Here is a 15,737-nt window from a genome sequence, read left to right as displayed (position 1 = left end):
AGGATAATTAAAGAAAGCATCCACAGAGTATGAACTACAAAGGCGAACAGTCATAAATGAATCATTGTAAGTGTTACCATTCCTTGTGTGCAACATGGAGCCTTTATTGTAAGACAGTCATATGGGACATATCTAATGATGAGCTATGCAAATAGTCTGCTACATATTTATTATTCAAGTCACGGTAACATTATCATAAAGAATGCTTCTGTATCACATCGTTCAGATTTTGGTTTTCTTTTTTTTTAATTTTTATTTTGTTATAAATAGTTTACAGTTTGTCTGGCCATGTTCATTTTCAAAATATACATCTGAAAATTGCCAAAGAATAAACCTTACACAAATCACAATTTTCTGAAAGCATATTACTTACATAGAAATATATCAGACAACATTGTCAGAAATGTGAAACATTTTCCAACTACGCTAATAGATAATAGGTACCAGTTTAAAGATATCTGGCCTTGTTACATTTGTTGGAGACACAACTGGCGGTAATTCGAACAGACATAATTACTGTTACAGCTGACTTGTTTGGTGGAATAGTGCATCTCCAACGCCTTATAACAAGTCGTTGGCCATGCACCAAACATCCTGATGGTAATGTGGCGTTCATCCCCCCTTGCATGGGCTGGAACAGGGGATAATGGCCCGGCAGCCCAAGTTATTAGCACGAGCGAAGTGAGGTTGGATAACAAGGACTCTGGCCCTTTATCTCCATTCCAGCCCCTGGAACAGGAGATGAAGGCCAATAGCACCCTGGGTTGCCAAAGAGGTAACCTTGGGTGATAAAAAAAGGATTTTCCTTCCTACAGTGGATGCGCCTGGCACCCACTGCAGGAAGGAACATCCTTTTCCAAGATGGCCGCCATGGAAAGGGAAGGGGGCTCCATACAGAGCCCCTCTACTCTTTCCATTGCAGCCTCTGGGACACAAAGAGAAAGAGTGGGTGCGGCAGCGGCACCCGCCACCGCCGAAATAAGGTAAGTGGGGGAGTGGGAGATGAAAACAAATACATGGGATGGAGGGTGGGGGGGGAGATGGCAGAGCCGGCTGTCAGGCGGCTTCAAACACAGACTTGTACCAGCGATTGAAGCTCAAATTCGTAGCCACCTAATTAGTAATGCTAATGATTGGAGTGCTAATGATAATTATGCCTGGAGGAATTACCACTAATATAATTTACTGACTAGTAATCCAATTCTGTGTTTGACAGCTTTAGTGTTCCCCATGCTGATAATATATTACTTACATATTAATATATCAGATATTTTCAGAAATGTGAAATATTTCCGACATAGAGTAACAGGTACATGCTTAAATATATCTGGCTCCATTACATTTGTTGTAGAGACAACTGCACGTAATTCCAAGAGACATAATTACTGTTACAGCTGACATATTTAGTGGAATAGTGCATCACCAACGCCATATTACAATTTGTTGGCCATGCATCAAGCATCCTTATGGTGATGGTAATTATGCCTGGAGGAATCACAACTAATACAATTTACTGACTGGTAATACAATCTGTTTTTTGGCAGCATTATTGTTACAGCATGCTAGTAATGGCAGAATTACAGAACTTTAAATACTCCAATAATTGGTGGAATTACTGCCAGCAGAATTAATATCACAAACAAAATGTCAAGCTGTGCGACGGCTTCTTTAAATAATCCAATCCACTTGAATCAAGCTTTTACACTTGCCATCCAAACCTGAATTTTGGCTACATTATGTTATGGTAAAAATCAAAACGCAGGGTGCCACAAATGCACCAGAGAAAGCCATATTCCAAACATACAGTGACACATCGCACTGCACCAATAAAGGAGATTTTGGTCCATACATATGAGCTCTTTGGGGCCAAAATCAAAAAATAAAGACCATCAGACCACTAGGATGACTGTCATGTGGAGCAATGTATGCAACAGGGTATCATCCATTGTTCAGGCCAATGTGAAAGATGGAATGACCCCATGCCGAGCATCTGTAGCCTCATAGCCCACCACAAAAAAAGACAGCTGCCACTGCTGGTTAAATTTGGAACCCCTGCAAATAACCCTGCTCATCACTAGTTTGATGTCAACAATTTAACACCCCTTATAAACAATCTCACTCCACAATTCTGGGACAAGAAACAGGTTGTATTAGGTATCAAAATGGCATTCAAATAAAATCACGTGAAAGGTGATCCCTGACCTTATGCTGAGGAAGTAACCACAATAAAATGTAGATACATTTGTTTACAGAAACAAGAAATGGCATGCCTATCCAGATCTCACTAAGAAACTGTGCACACATGTTTTGACACAATAGTTATATTTCCAAGTGTAGATCTAATAGAATACTGTATTTTAGTAAATAACACAATACAAGTCAATGCATATGTAGCTTTCAATCAGTCAGTGTATTCAACTACTTCACATATCAAATTACAACATGTTGTTCTCTCCACTGTCAATAGCAAGTATAGGTATCCAAGAATGATTGCATAGAATAATTAAATTAATGTAAAACACATTTGAAATGATGGCCCCTCAGACTCGTGTGGCATGTGTTTAAGGACACTCTGCTATCAATTTACAATATACAGTGTAGTGGGTTCATCCATTCATCATCGAAATGTGGTTTTATGATTTCCAGTTACAGTGTTACAGTAGTTGGTTTCTTTATATACAAACAGCTATGATTTATCTACATCAACATGCTATCGTTTCCCATTTAAATGAAATCTGACAAAGTGGAGTGGGCACTATATGTGATCTAGCATTCTATTTGGAATAAGCTCCCCCTAGTGGAAGAACCTGCAAGTCTGCCCACTCATGGGACTTAACAGAAATATGGTTCTAGAAGGCCTATAACTAAGTACATTGCTAGATTTTTATATTCATTTTTAATAAGTATTTAAGATGCAGAACCAGGAGGGACTTTTAAGAGTTTTCAAAAATACTCTGTTTTTCCTTTTCATGTCTCTTTCCCCTCCTCTAAGAAAGCTTGTTTGTGTCATGGATAAGGCCCAATTACCTCCAAATTATATCCAAGCTCAGCTCTCATCCACTTGGAACAGGTTTTGCAGGCATATGCCATGTGAAATAGCATTGGAATTAAATTGTGTGATTATTTTTGATGGAATTATTCCTATGCATAATTGTAATGTTGTGTTCAGACTCATTTGATCGAGGGGAATCTCACAGTCACAACATATGTTCTTTTCATTATATACCATGTAGTTATGTTGTTAACCATTTTTAAATGCATTTCTGGTGCTAACTTTAAATGAGATTTGTTTCCTTGAATTATGAAACCTTAGGTCCAGGTATTCCTTTCGATTAATGATTAATAGAGCTTTCTGATGTGCCTCTTTTGTTTTTAAAGCATGTCGCATGGTTCCAGCTTGGGGATTTCACTGGGACTTATTCAGGTTACAGATCTTCAGTGCATTCTGGCATGTGGAGTTTGGAAAACAGAGATCCCTACCATGTGAACTATTCCGATTTTGTATCTGAGAAGAATACTGGATTGTTACATGTATCTTTCCTTGAAGTAATTTTCCTTGTGATAGGTTTGTGTGAGTGGGAGGCATCTCATTAATGAGGGGCCTTGAAAAGATGTTTTCTTTTATGAGTAGTTTAATGGTTTTCTCCTATGTAAGATACATAAGCCTGTTTTGTCTATAGATGGCCATGTTAATCTCATGGAATTTAAATTCTACCACCAGTCAACTATGCATGCAAGGCAGAATCGAAAAATGAGTTTGTTGTCAGGTACCCTGGAGAATGAGGATTGCCAATGCTACTCTAGAATACCATTTGTGGCCATTCAGATTTGAACTGTGATGCATTCCTTATTTCAAAGTCCCACGTATAACTATAGCATTTTTTTACAATATTTTTATTTGCATTTTCAACAATATCACAACAATATCACAATACACTACTGAAATATTGTTTTAAAAGGCGAGTCCACTTGACTTTGAATGCTGTTGTAGAAAGACATATAGAATGTTTTGTTCATGAAATACATTACAGATAAATGCATTAAGCTCTGCTTAGAGGTTAAATAATGCTTTCATGGTAATATAGAACATGACACCAAACATTTTAGCTTTCTAGCTCTAGCCATTATTTGTAGACAGTAATGTTATATTGTATGAGTGATTAGGTGCAATGTTGCTGTGAATTTTGCAGTCTCTAATGCTCTCTATTTGTTGAATTATTTTAGGTTCCTTATTTTCAATGCAGCAAGGAGCCATTTTTCATATGAAATTATAAACATGTGTTCTGGAGAAGGGCTTTCATGATTTTTTGCTTTTAGTTTAAAGTTGGTCACATGCCATTCAGTCCTAGAGCCTTGCATAAATGTGCCTACGCAGTAACATGGTAAGGGTAAATATGTGGTGAAATCCAAGCTGTATGTTGGGTGCAATTTCTCAGGTGAGCAGGTAAGTACCTTCATCATAAATGTGCCCCCTTGTCATGATAATTGAAGAAAAACACAACAATTGAATGAAGTGATGCCTTATTCTGGCCCCTCACAGTTTAGATTCAGTCTTCATTTCTCTATTATTCTCCCTTACAGCACCTCATTGCCAATTACCTCCAAGCCAACCAACATTTTGCAAAGAGGGTCAACCACCACTTGTGTGTCCACAACTGCTCTCTCTAGGTAGCCACCATCAGCAACAATCAATCAAGTACTCCCACCTCTGCCTCCAGCCAGTCTATGCTGCAAACAACCATTGAACACACTGCTGCAGATTCCAGTGTGAGTTTCTTCCCAATTCACACTAAAATAACATATGTCTGATGAGGCGCACTGCAGTCTTTAACAGTGAGATCTGATTCGTACCTTCAGCCTTACAATGACGTAGCACAAGAACGCTTGACCAAGGGCATGAACAACAAAACTGCCAAAAATGCAGAAAATAGTAATACAAAAGAAAATGTACCTGTAAGCAGACAAATCTATCACCAATCCTTATAGAAACAAAATCTAAAAACAAAGAAACATGCCGACAACTACCAGAGGAGAAAATCGAAATAACGATTGAATGCAATACTGCAAAACTCAACAAATTGAACTGCGAGGACGGAAATGCAAGTCACACCGAAAATGAAAATTGGGATTGGTTGGCCTCCACTCTAAATAACAAACAGCGAAAGTTACGGCAGAACCACTGGGAAAACCGGGCACTGAATGTTGGATCGTGGAACACGCGCGTATTTGTCCATCTGTTTAACATACCTTGGATGCAGAACCTAGACCTGATTTGCCTTCAGGAAACATGGCTAAGTGAATGCCCAATCTCATCCCAATTTGAAATAGCTCTAAATCTTGCTATCCAACAGAGAAAGGGTAGACCAATGGCTGGACTACTAATAGCCGCTAAAAATGAATCTGGCCTCAGGATTATTGAGTCAAAGAATGTCACACCCTATATACAAACTGCCAAAGTAACAATACTAGGCACTTGCGAGTCTGAGTTCCTCTATATTGTTAATCTTTATTGGAACCAGACCACAACGGGAATGACAATATTTATTGATCAAGTGACTGCATTGCTAGACGAAATTCTCAAAAATTCATGCGCTGCTCAAATAATAATCGGCGGCGACCTGAACATTGATTGCGTGAACATGGACATAAAGAACATACCGAAATTAACTAGAAAAAAGGCATATGAGGAAGCGGCCTGCCTATGGTGCCTCGAAATTGACTCCCGAAATCTGACAATTCTTAATGGAAACTTGCCTAGCGATATACCGGCGAATCCAACATGGAATAGAGAAAAACGCACTCAATAATTGATTACTTCTTTGTATCAGAACCCCTTTTATTAAAAGCCTGTGACCTGAAAGTATGTAAGATGGAACATAGCGATCACAATCTCCTAAAAATGACCTTCACTTCTAGCAAAAACCTTATACAAAAAGCATGGTCACATGACATCTCATATCGCTCAGGCAGGATAAGGCTAAACTAGAAAACCAGTGACGTAAATCAGAATACATCTACCATGGCATTAACATCTGATGCGATTGAATATCAACACTTAGTCATGCAATTTGCAGAACATAAACAAGGGCTTAAACAGCAGCGACTGCAACATAAGCACAAGTTTGATATTCAAATATTACAACAAAAACTTATGATGATTAGAGAAATCCAAAGGTTATCGCGCACGGACAAAAGTCTTTTTCTTATAGGAAAAAAACTTGAAATGCAAAAATATCACAACTGGAGAAAGGCCCATAACGCATCATTGCTCCAAAATGATTCCAAAGAGATGCTCAGAAAATTAAAAAACAATAATTCCTCTGGATTTTGGACTTTAATAAACAATATGGCTGCACCACAAGATGCAGATCAAACCTCACCAATTCTGGAGGAAACCTGGGTAAGTCACTACCCAGAAATGTTCAATAGCTCCAAAGCAAAGGGTAAGACAAACGCTGAGACTTTAACGTCGTGGGATCTGTGCTTTCACAAATCTGACATCTTGAGTTCAATTAAAAACTCCTGTGCCTCGAGAGCCCCAGGCCCAGACGGCCTGACAAACTATATGCTAAAACTAAATCCTGAAGCATGAGCCAATTTCTTCAGCATGTTATTCGAAAGAATAAAAACAAAATGTGCGACACCAAAAACATGGAAAAATGCTATCATAGTACCTATATTCAAAAAAGGTGACATATCTAACCCAAGGAATTATCGGCCAATCGCCTTGCTCGACGTGCTGGATAAGATCTATGCACGCCAATTGCAAAAAATGCTGCTAGCATGGCCGATAGAATAAAATCACATTGACATCCGACAAGCTGGCTTTGCCAAAAGAGTCGGCTGTAGTTTAAACACTCTACCACTGAATATACTAAAAATTGAATCAATCAGGACCAACGCCCCCAATTTATGTGGCTTCAATTGATTTCTCGCACGCCTTTGATAGTGTCAACCGACATATTTTGTGGACCAAACTTGAAGCTTGGGAGTGCCCGGCTAGTCTACTCGCTGCAATAAGAGAACTGCACTCAGATACGACCATACAGATCAGACTAGACCGAGGTGGCACATTACCTAAACCGGTAAAAACATACAAAGGCGTGATAAAGGAATGTCCCTTGGCGGCCATCACATTTAATCTCTTCATCTCGGATATCGGGAATACCCTTAACATTGTAGCAACTTTTCCACCAAAAATCCATGGATCTCACATATGATGGTTATATATGCAGATGACCTAATAATCTTAGACGTCACTCCGATCGCGCTACAATGAAGGCTGGACGCCCTCGAAAAGTTTGTCAATGATAACGACCTTTGCATTAACAAACAAAAATGTGAAGTACTGACATTACGAAACCTGTCAAACCAAAAACGAGGAACAAAGCAATTTATTTGGCATTTGGAAAAAACTTCACTCAGAATATTACCCTATATCAAGTACCTTGGAGCCTTGATAAGTTCGAACATAAACAACGGACCATGGGTGGAGGAAACAAAAAGAAAATGCAAACAGTTAGCCTGTCAAGCCGCCATCATAAATAAAAAGTACAGAAAATTTTCAACAAAGACAATGACCGACTGCCAAATATCAACTACCTTATAAGTTCCAATTTCTTCCTGGTATATTGCTAGACTCTACCAGGATCCCTCGGTTCAATTGGAGCATTAGTGACATAATTTGGGCAATCTCGAGGCTGTCGTATTCTAAGGCTGCAGGACCAGACGGGCTTCCCCCTTGTCTCTATAAAGCGGACCCTGCCATGTGGGCAGAAATTATAAATACCAAATTCTAAACCATCTTCAACTCTGGGGAAATTCCACCATCTTGGTTAACTGCAAACATAGTCCCCATATTTAAGAGGGGTGATCCTTCCTGTCCTGAAAATTATCGCCCGATTTCTCTAATCGATACCGAGGCTAAAATCTTTGCGATTCTACTTCTTCACGATTTGGAGAAAATTATTCAGTCCAAGGGTCTTTATTCTAAATTTCAAACGGGTTTCAGAAAGAATATGAGTACCACTCTAAATGCAATTATCCTTGCGCACGTTATTGCTGGAGCAAAAAATAAGAACTCTAATCCGGTATATATCGCAATGATTGACATGAGTGCGGCCTTTGATAATGTTGTCCGCAACTTATTGTGGATGAAAATGTTGGCTTTCGGAATTCCAAAAGATTTAATGTATTGGATTATGAAATTGCACACCAATACATCTTATAGAATAAAAATATCACAGGACGGGGGCACCACAGCTCCAATAGGAACAGCACTGGGCTTGAAACAGGGCTGCAACCTTGCAGCAACCCTGTTTAATCTATATATGGCGGATCTGGATAAAAACTGGGAAAATGTGAACCTGTTCTCTGTGAAGGTTAGGAGTATCTCTTTGCAATGGATCGCCTTTGCAGATGATATTATCTTGTTTGACCCTACTCCTGTAGGTTTACAAACGAAATTAACACTTTTTGAGGAATTTGCAAAGGACCATAATTTGACTCCCAACCCGGCAAAGACTGCCATTATGAAATTTGGAGTGAAGCAGAAAAAGGGCAATTTTAGATGGCATATTATGGACACGCAGATATCTTGTATTAACAACGCTATTTATTTGGGGTGTCATCTCTCTGATCAGAATTCCATCAAGGCATTGACAGACATTATTAAATGCAAAACCAGGACACTCCTTTCACAAATGAAAAGGATTTATACCCGGTTCTGCAAATTTTCATTAACTCCGTTAATTGAATTTATGTCCTTGAAGACTGAGAGTATCATTCTTTATGCACTAGATATTTGTTTGTGTGATATGTCTAATATGTTGGATTGTTTACAAGGTTCACTTTTAAATAAAAGCAGCAATGTTCTTGCCTATGTCCATTCCAAATGCCATCATACGTCATGAATTGGGGTTGGTGGCACTATCGTCTAGATGGAAATGGAGACAGTTATCTCATTTTGCAAAAATGAATTACCCACCGACTAATTCACTATATGCGGATTTGAATAAAATGCTGGGTACCCACTGTCTACCTTCCTTTTATAATTATCAACTGAAAATGCAACAACTTTTAAGTCAAGTGAATATTACAGTGAATGATGTCCATCTTCGCCCGTGCCATGCAAAAAAAAAACTTTTTGATTTAGACTGGTGTGTAACTATTGATCGGATTATGACATACAAATTTTATGAAGAATATGGTGCCTTTGTTAAACAGCGCATCCCTCGCTATGCACATATCACTTTATTCCCCTGTGAAACTACCAGGAAGGCATATATTCGATTTAGATTTAATCTTTACCATACTAGAGATAGAACAAAGAACTGGCGAACAAATGCCACCACATTTGCTGTGGGATGTCGATTCGATGAGTGCAATGAACCACACGAAACATTGAAGCATCTCGTTCTTTATTGTCCCCATTTTAACAAAATACGTACAGCAAGATTTATGAAATTTGTTGATATAGGATTTGAGGACTGCCTTGAGTTTTTATGGTCTCGGATGATGCAAGGAGCTCACAACCGTTTAATTTATGAACCAGTAAGTTTTTGTAAGCATATAGAAAAAGAACTTATTTTGAGTGGAGAATGAAATGCCTAGTTGGTAAATTGATTGGTTTATTTTCTCTTGCACCTGTATTTTAAATAGTATTTTAAAGTATTGTGTGTTAATGTAAAATAATGTAATTTCAAATGTTTAAATTTTTCTTTCTTTTTACATGGATTTTAACTTGTTCTTTTGCAAAGGTTCTACTCGAAATTATTCTTGTAAATGAACTAAATGCAAATAAAAAAAAAAAAAAAAAAAAAAAAAATGACCGACTTTATCGACAAAAGGCTGTTCCGGCTTTAATATATGGTGCTGAAAACATATTTGTTTGCCCATACGATTTATGGGACACATTGGAGAACATTTTCTGGACTAGAACGTTACATTTACCCAAGGGCTGTCCTACCAGTAACATACGCTATGAACTGGTTTTGATATCAATAAAAGCGAAGGTGAGTTGGAATGCACTTACCCTCTATAGGAAGACTTTGCTAGACAACCCAGCTCCACAATTCAAAATTCTTCAAAATCCAGTCTCTGACCTAAAACACACGGTCCTATCAGAGTGGAGTAATCTTTGTATCGAGTTAATGGACACAAATAATATACAAATTGAAACTCTGATAAAAAACCAAGAAAAGGCAAAACTGACGCTATGGAGATCAGACTGGCACCGAACGTCTACAAATCAAGAAAGCTCACGTCTAATGAAGGATGACCCTCCTGAAGCCTGTGAGTATGATAAACTACAGTCTTATCTAACTCAATCACCTGATCAAAACACAAGACTGCTATTTCTGCAATTTCGACTCAACCTGTTTCTAACCAAAGACCACACAAAATCATGGAAGCAGAACGAAAGTGCAAATACAAGATGTTGTTTTTGTAACCACTCAGCTGAGACTCTAAAACATCTGACCCTATTCTGTAAAAAGTTTAGATCATCACGAACTAAACTATTCGGACCACTCTTTGAAGAATGTCAAACTTACAGCACAACTAACTGGTGGAAAACCATGTTCAACGGCACAAATCGAAAAAGTCATGTTCAGACTGGTAACGTTTTTGAGGGATTTAAAAATGTATTTAGCTGAAGCAAATCCCACTTCTGCATCGCAATCAACATAGCCTTAGTAGACCTAGGAGGATGGCTGACATAACAAAGAAACTTAATGTGTGAGGGTGTGGGATTGTATTATGACATGTGATGTAACCGGGAAAGAAACATTATTTTTAAAGGTTTTTCGAAACCCAAAAAAAACAAAAAAAAGTGAGATTTTGTTAAGAATAATTTCATTTCAATACTATTCAAATAAATCACTTAATGCACTTCAGGTGCCGTAGGTACAGTCCTAGCTATAATGACAGAAATATTTTTAACAATAGCTCATCAAATCTCTTGATGAGATACCTAGGCACTCCTAATGGAAAAACCACTCCACATACACTTTGCATATTTGATGATATATTTTATTTAATGTAACATATTAGCTACATGGAATTTGTAAGATATTTTAACGAAATCAAGAATTATACTACAAAAATATCTGGTCAAAATAATGATAATGTTCCATTTCATCAAACATCTTTTAAATCAAGGAAGAAGAACACATGTTTGTGTATTCATAAAAAAAATGATATATTTAACAGACAAATCTGTATAATTAATCGAGCTATCAAAGATAACAATCCTAAATATAATTAGTCAAACTTCAATGAAGATTTTCTCTCATTTGAATATTCTTATATCCAGCACTACGCGTTTCAGGACTCAAGGTCCCATCATCAGGTGCAAATGTTATCCTTCCAAACAACCTGGTCAATAAATAAAAAAAAACTGTTTAATCTAATTTTAGAGTAAAGTTTGTCTACATATTCCGAGTTTAAAGATACAGATTTAACGCCAATGGTAATAGATCCTTAAATCTGACACTAACCTGAATATCCAAATTCACAACAACTGGAAAGCTTCCTTTCTTCCAGACCATTGTTTGTTTGTTTATTTATTGATATTGGGCGCCTAACCCGAAGGTATCTGGGCGCATTTACATGTAAAGTGCAAGTCTTAAAAGTTTCACAGAGCAACAAATACAGTCAGGAAGAATACAATGGTTGACATACAAAATGAGTAAAAACATGGCAACAGTACAAAGCGTATCTGGGTGCAATACATGTAATGTGCAGGTCTTAAAGTTTCACAGAGAGACAGAAACAATCAGGAAGGATATAATGGTTGACATACAAAATGAGAAAAAACATGGCAACAGTACAAGGCAGAATCAGACAGTGCTCAATCAGCAGAAAACGGTAGGTAAGGACTTGGGACAGTCAACAGTCATTTGACACGAGCCAGTTTTTTGTGTTTTTCCTAAAGTTTTGGAAGGTATGGTCGATACTCAGGTGTATAGGGAGAGAGTTTCAACATTGGGCAGCCTGAACAGGAAAACTGATGCCCCCAGCCTTTTTCAGGTTACATCTGGGTACTGTAATGTGAGTTTACAGTCCTTTTGGGTCATGAAGAAGTTTGTTTTGTATCATTGTATCTCTAAGATACTGTGGTGCAGCATTATTCAAACATATGTTTGTGATGGAAACTATTTTGAGCTGGATCATGTCATTGATGGATAGCCAGTTATGATTTCTTCTGACTTCAGAGATATGAGGTCTCCTCGTGATACTTAAAGCAGTTCTTAATGCATTATTTTGCAAAATGTGCAATTTATTCAGAATCTGTTTATTAGCACTGCAAATAGGGCATTACAATAATCGAGTTTGGACAGGATTAGAGCTCTCTCTAGTGTGATACAACTGTGTTAGATAAGATGCGTTTACAAGCACTTATCAGCTTACACATGTACGCCGTAGCAGAAGCCGTGGTGTTGACTTGTTTCCCTAGGTTCAAGGCTGAATCCAAGTAAAATCCTAAGGTTTTAGTCTCCTTGGTGACATTAATCTCGATGCTGTCAATATTGAATGAGGTATATTGACATCCAAGTTTGCTCAGATTGGTTGGGGCACCTAGGATCAAGATCTCCGTCTTGTCATCATTCAGGCACAGTCCATGGGCTGCCATCCATGCCTCAATGATTGAATATATATTGTTGACTAAAGCCGGGTCTGTGTCATAGTCACCCAAAAGGGGTAGGAGTATCTGGGTGTCATCTGCATGATTGGTGTAGATGACACCCAGAGGATCCAAATCATCGAACAATGTGAATATATAAAACATAGTCGGTAAGACACATGAGCCTCGTCGTATGCCACAAGTGATGGGACATGGGTCAGCAGAGGACGATGGTGAGAAGACTCTCATTGACCTATTGTTAAGAAAGGATTGAATCCAATTAGTGTCTTTTTGTGAGAAGTTGGTGGCAGTAGACAGATGATTACAGAGCACTTTGTGATCAACCAGATCAAATGCCGCTGATAGTTCCAGTAGGAGAAGTAGGGCACATTGCCTGTTGTCTTTTAGTTTGTCACATTGTGTTTTCAAGACAATCAAGGCGGTTTCTGTGCTGTGGACTGGTCTGAAAACTGATTGACGTAGTCCTAAGAGGTTATTAGACTCTAGATACAACTGGATCTGGAAGTATGTGGCTTTATCTATTATTTTGAGTAAAAATGGGACAGTGGTAATGGGCCTGTAGTTAGTGGGAATAGTTGAGTCCAGTGAAGCTTTCTTTAGCAAGGGTAGTACCCACGCATCCTTGCGATTGCTGGGGACATTGGAGGCACGGAATTATGCATTTATTAGTTTGGTGATGAATGGTGCCAAGTCTCTGGCAGCCTCTTTGATGCCTCTGGGCAGATATCTCCCTGGCACCTTGAAGGTTTAAGTGAGGTGATGATCTTTTCCACCTCTTGCGTAATGACTTGGGAGAATTTGAATTCTTGTAAAGGTTTGGGAGAGTATTTTTGTGAGTTGTCATCAGTATCTGGTTTGCGGAGGTTAAGTATCTTCACTGTGATTTTGTTTTGGAGGGTGGTAATTTTGTTAGATAGAGCATTGTGGATGTTGGTACACCATACTTTATCCTTTGTGCACAAATCCTCTAGGGGAATGGGGGATTTCATTTCCCTCAAGATCACAAAGAGTTCCTTAGTACTGGAATTGGCTATGTTGATCCTGTCATTGTACGATTCACGTTTAGCTAGTAATATTTTCGTTTTGTACCTGGTGGATATTTCAGGCAGGTTTTGTTTATTTTCTTTAGAGGGCAATTTTTTCCACAAAACTTCCATTTTTCTTTTCTCTGCTCAAAGAGCTTTTAGCTGAGGTGTAAACCATGAGTTGAGGTGAGCTTTAGGTTTATCTTTTCACATTTTAAAAGGAGAGATCTTGTCTAATGCTTGTGTGATGCACAAGTTATATAGGTCTACTAGTGCATCAGGGTCTAATGACTCAGATGCGGCGGTCAAGGTAGGAAGCAGAAGAGGCATGAGCTTATCCGCTGTGATGTTCCATTTGTTCCTTGTCATGAACAGTTAGGCTATTGCAGGAACCGGGAACCTGTCAGAGATTGAGTTTTAGGGTTGATTTTAGGGTTGGTTTCCTCATTCAGCATTGTGACAAATTCATTGATTTGATGCGCGAACAACATAAGTGTCTTCACCAGAGATTTTGCTAGGGAGATGACTCACCAGTCAGTATCTGTCTCTTGGGGTTAGCGGACAAGACATGTGACATCAGGTCAAACATGGAAGGAGGAGCAGGGAGATCATGCAATCCATGTGGATAGCTTGTGGGAGAGTCAGGGTTGCATAATGTTTCTGAAGAAATCAGCAGGTATTTTGAGAGGTGGTTTACAAACTATTCAGAATCTTTCCCTTGAAGTGAGTAGATGAAACACTTCCAATCGGATGGCACCTTTTGGAGCCAGACAACTCAATTCATGAACACGTTAGCAAATGTAGCACTGACTTACCCCACACTTTTTTTTACTTTTTGTTGCTGGTAAGTTAGCATTCCTACCTGTGTGTTTGTTGGGAATCATACTTAAGTGTTTTTAATTTGTATAGGAAATGGGGATTAACACAGTAAATCTGTGAAACCAAGTGGCAGTAAGGGTAATCGAGATTGGATGTATCACTGAATTGCCACAAACTATTAATTAAGCCCTTTTTTTCAAAAAGGTATCAGGCGCCCCTCTCCAGAAAGAAAATGTCATGATAACCTGTTCTGTGGTTGTTTTCCCACTTTGAGAGTTCGCAGCCATTGCTTTTTGCTCACTGTACCTTTCACAGATGGGAAATAAACATTTGCATATAAGTCTTTGTCCCACCCACATGGGCAGTCCAGCATCAGACTGTTATGGCAAGACTCTTCTGAACAAGTACCAACATCAACCACATACATGTGTTTCAGCCTTGTTGGGCCTTCTCAGTGAGGTGGAGCTGTGCTTCTCTGAGCACAGTAAGCAAGGAGTCCACGTCTGGGTTCCATCAGGTAACTCAGGGTGACCAGCCCCAAGTTCCTTGCATAAAATGTTCAAAAAGGTAGCAGGCGCCCCTCTCCAGAAAGAACATGGCATGATAACCTGTGCTGTGGTTGTTTTCCCACTTTGAGAGTTCGCAGCCATTGCTTTTTGCTCACTGTACCTTTCACAGATGGGAAATAAACATTTTCATATAAGTCTTTGTCCCACCCACATGGGCAGTCCATCACCGAAATGCTATGGCAATTCCCTTCTGAGCAAGAGTTCCAACAGCAACCCCATACACGTGTTTCAGCCTTGTTGGGCATCATCTGTGAGGTGGAACTGAGCCTCTCTGAGCACAGTGAGCATGGAGTCCACGCCTGGGTTCCCCCAGGTAACTCAGGGTGCCCAATGAATTAATGAAGCCCATTGTGTGCACAGACATCAACAACACGGGTTAAAGTCTGGCAGTTTTGTCAAGGGACTGCACAAATGGTAGACTGTGCCACAGAATAAATAGCATAGCATTACAGGGCAAAGCAAAGAGTTTCACTCATTCTCCTGTGGGGGAGTACTCTATATTGCTCACACAATTTGGTGACTGGTGGCAATAAAGAAGGAAATCAATGTTGACTCTGCTAAGGTGATTCCTTTATACTAGCAAAGATGAAATGATTTGCCCATAATCACAAGCCCCAATTAACCGTGAAGCTGGGATTTTAACCCACTCGAGAGTTTAGGAAATTGAACACAAAAAGG

Source organism: Ambystoma mexicanum, chromosome 6q (genome assembly GCF_040938575.1).
Source record: "Ambystoma mexicanum isolate Mex_15411 chromosome 6q, UKY_AmexF1_1, whole genome shotgun sequence".
NCBI lineage: Eukaryota > Metazoa > Chordata > Amphibia > Caudata > Ambystomatidae > Ambystoma > Ambystoma mexicanum.
The sequence above is the reverse complement of the archived record's forward strand: the minus strand, read 5'-3'. Positions refer to the sequence as shown.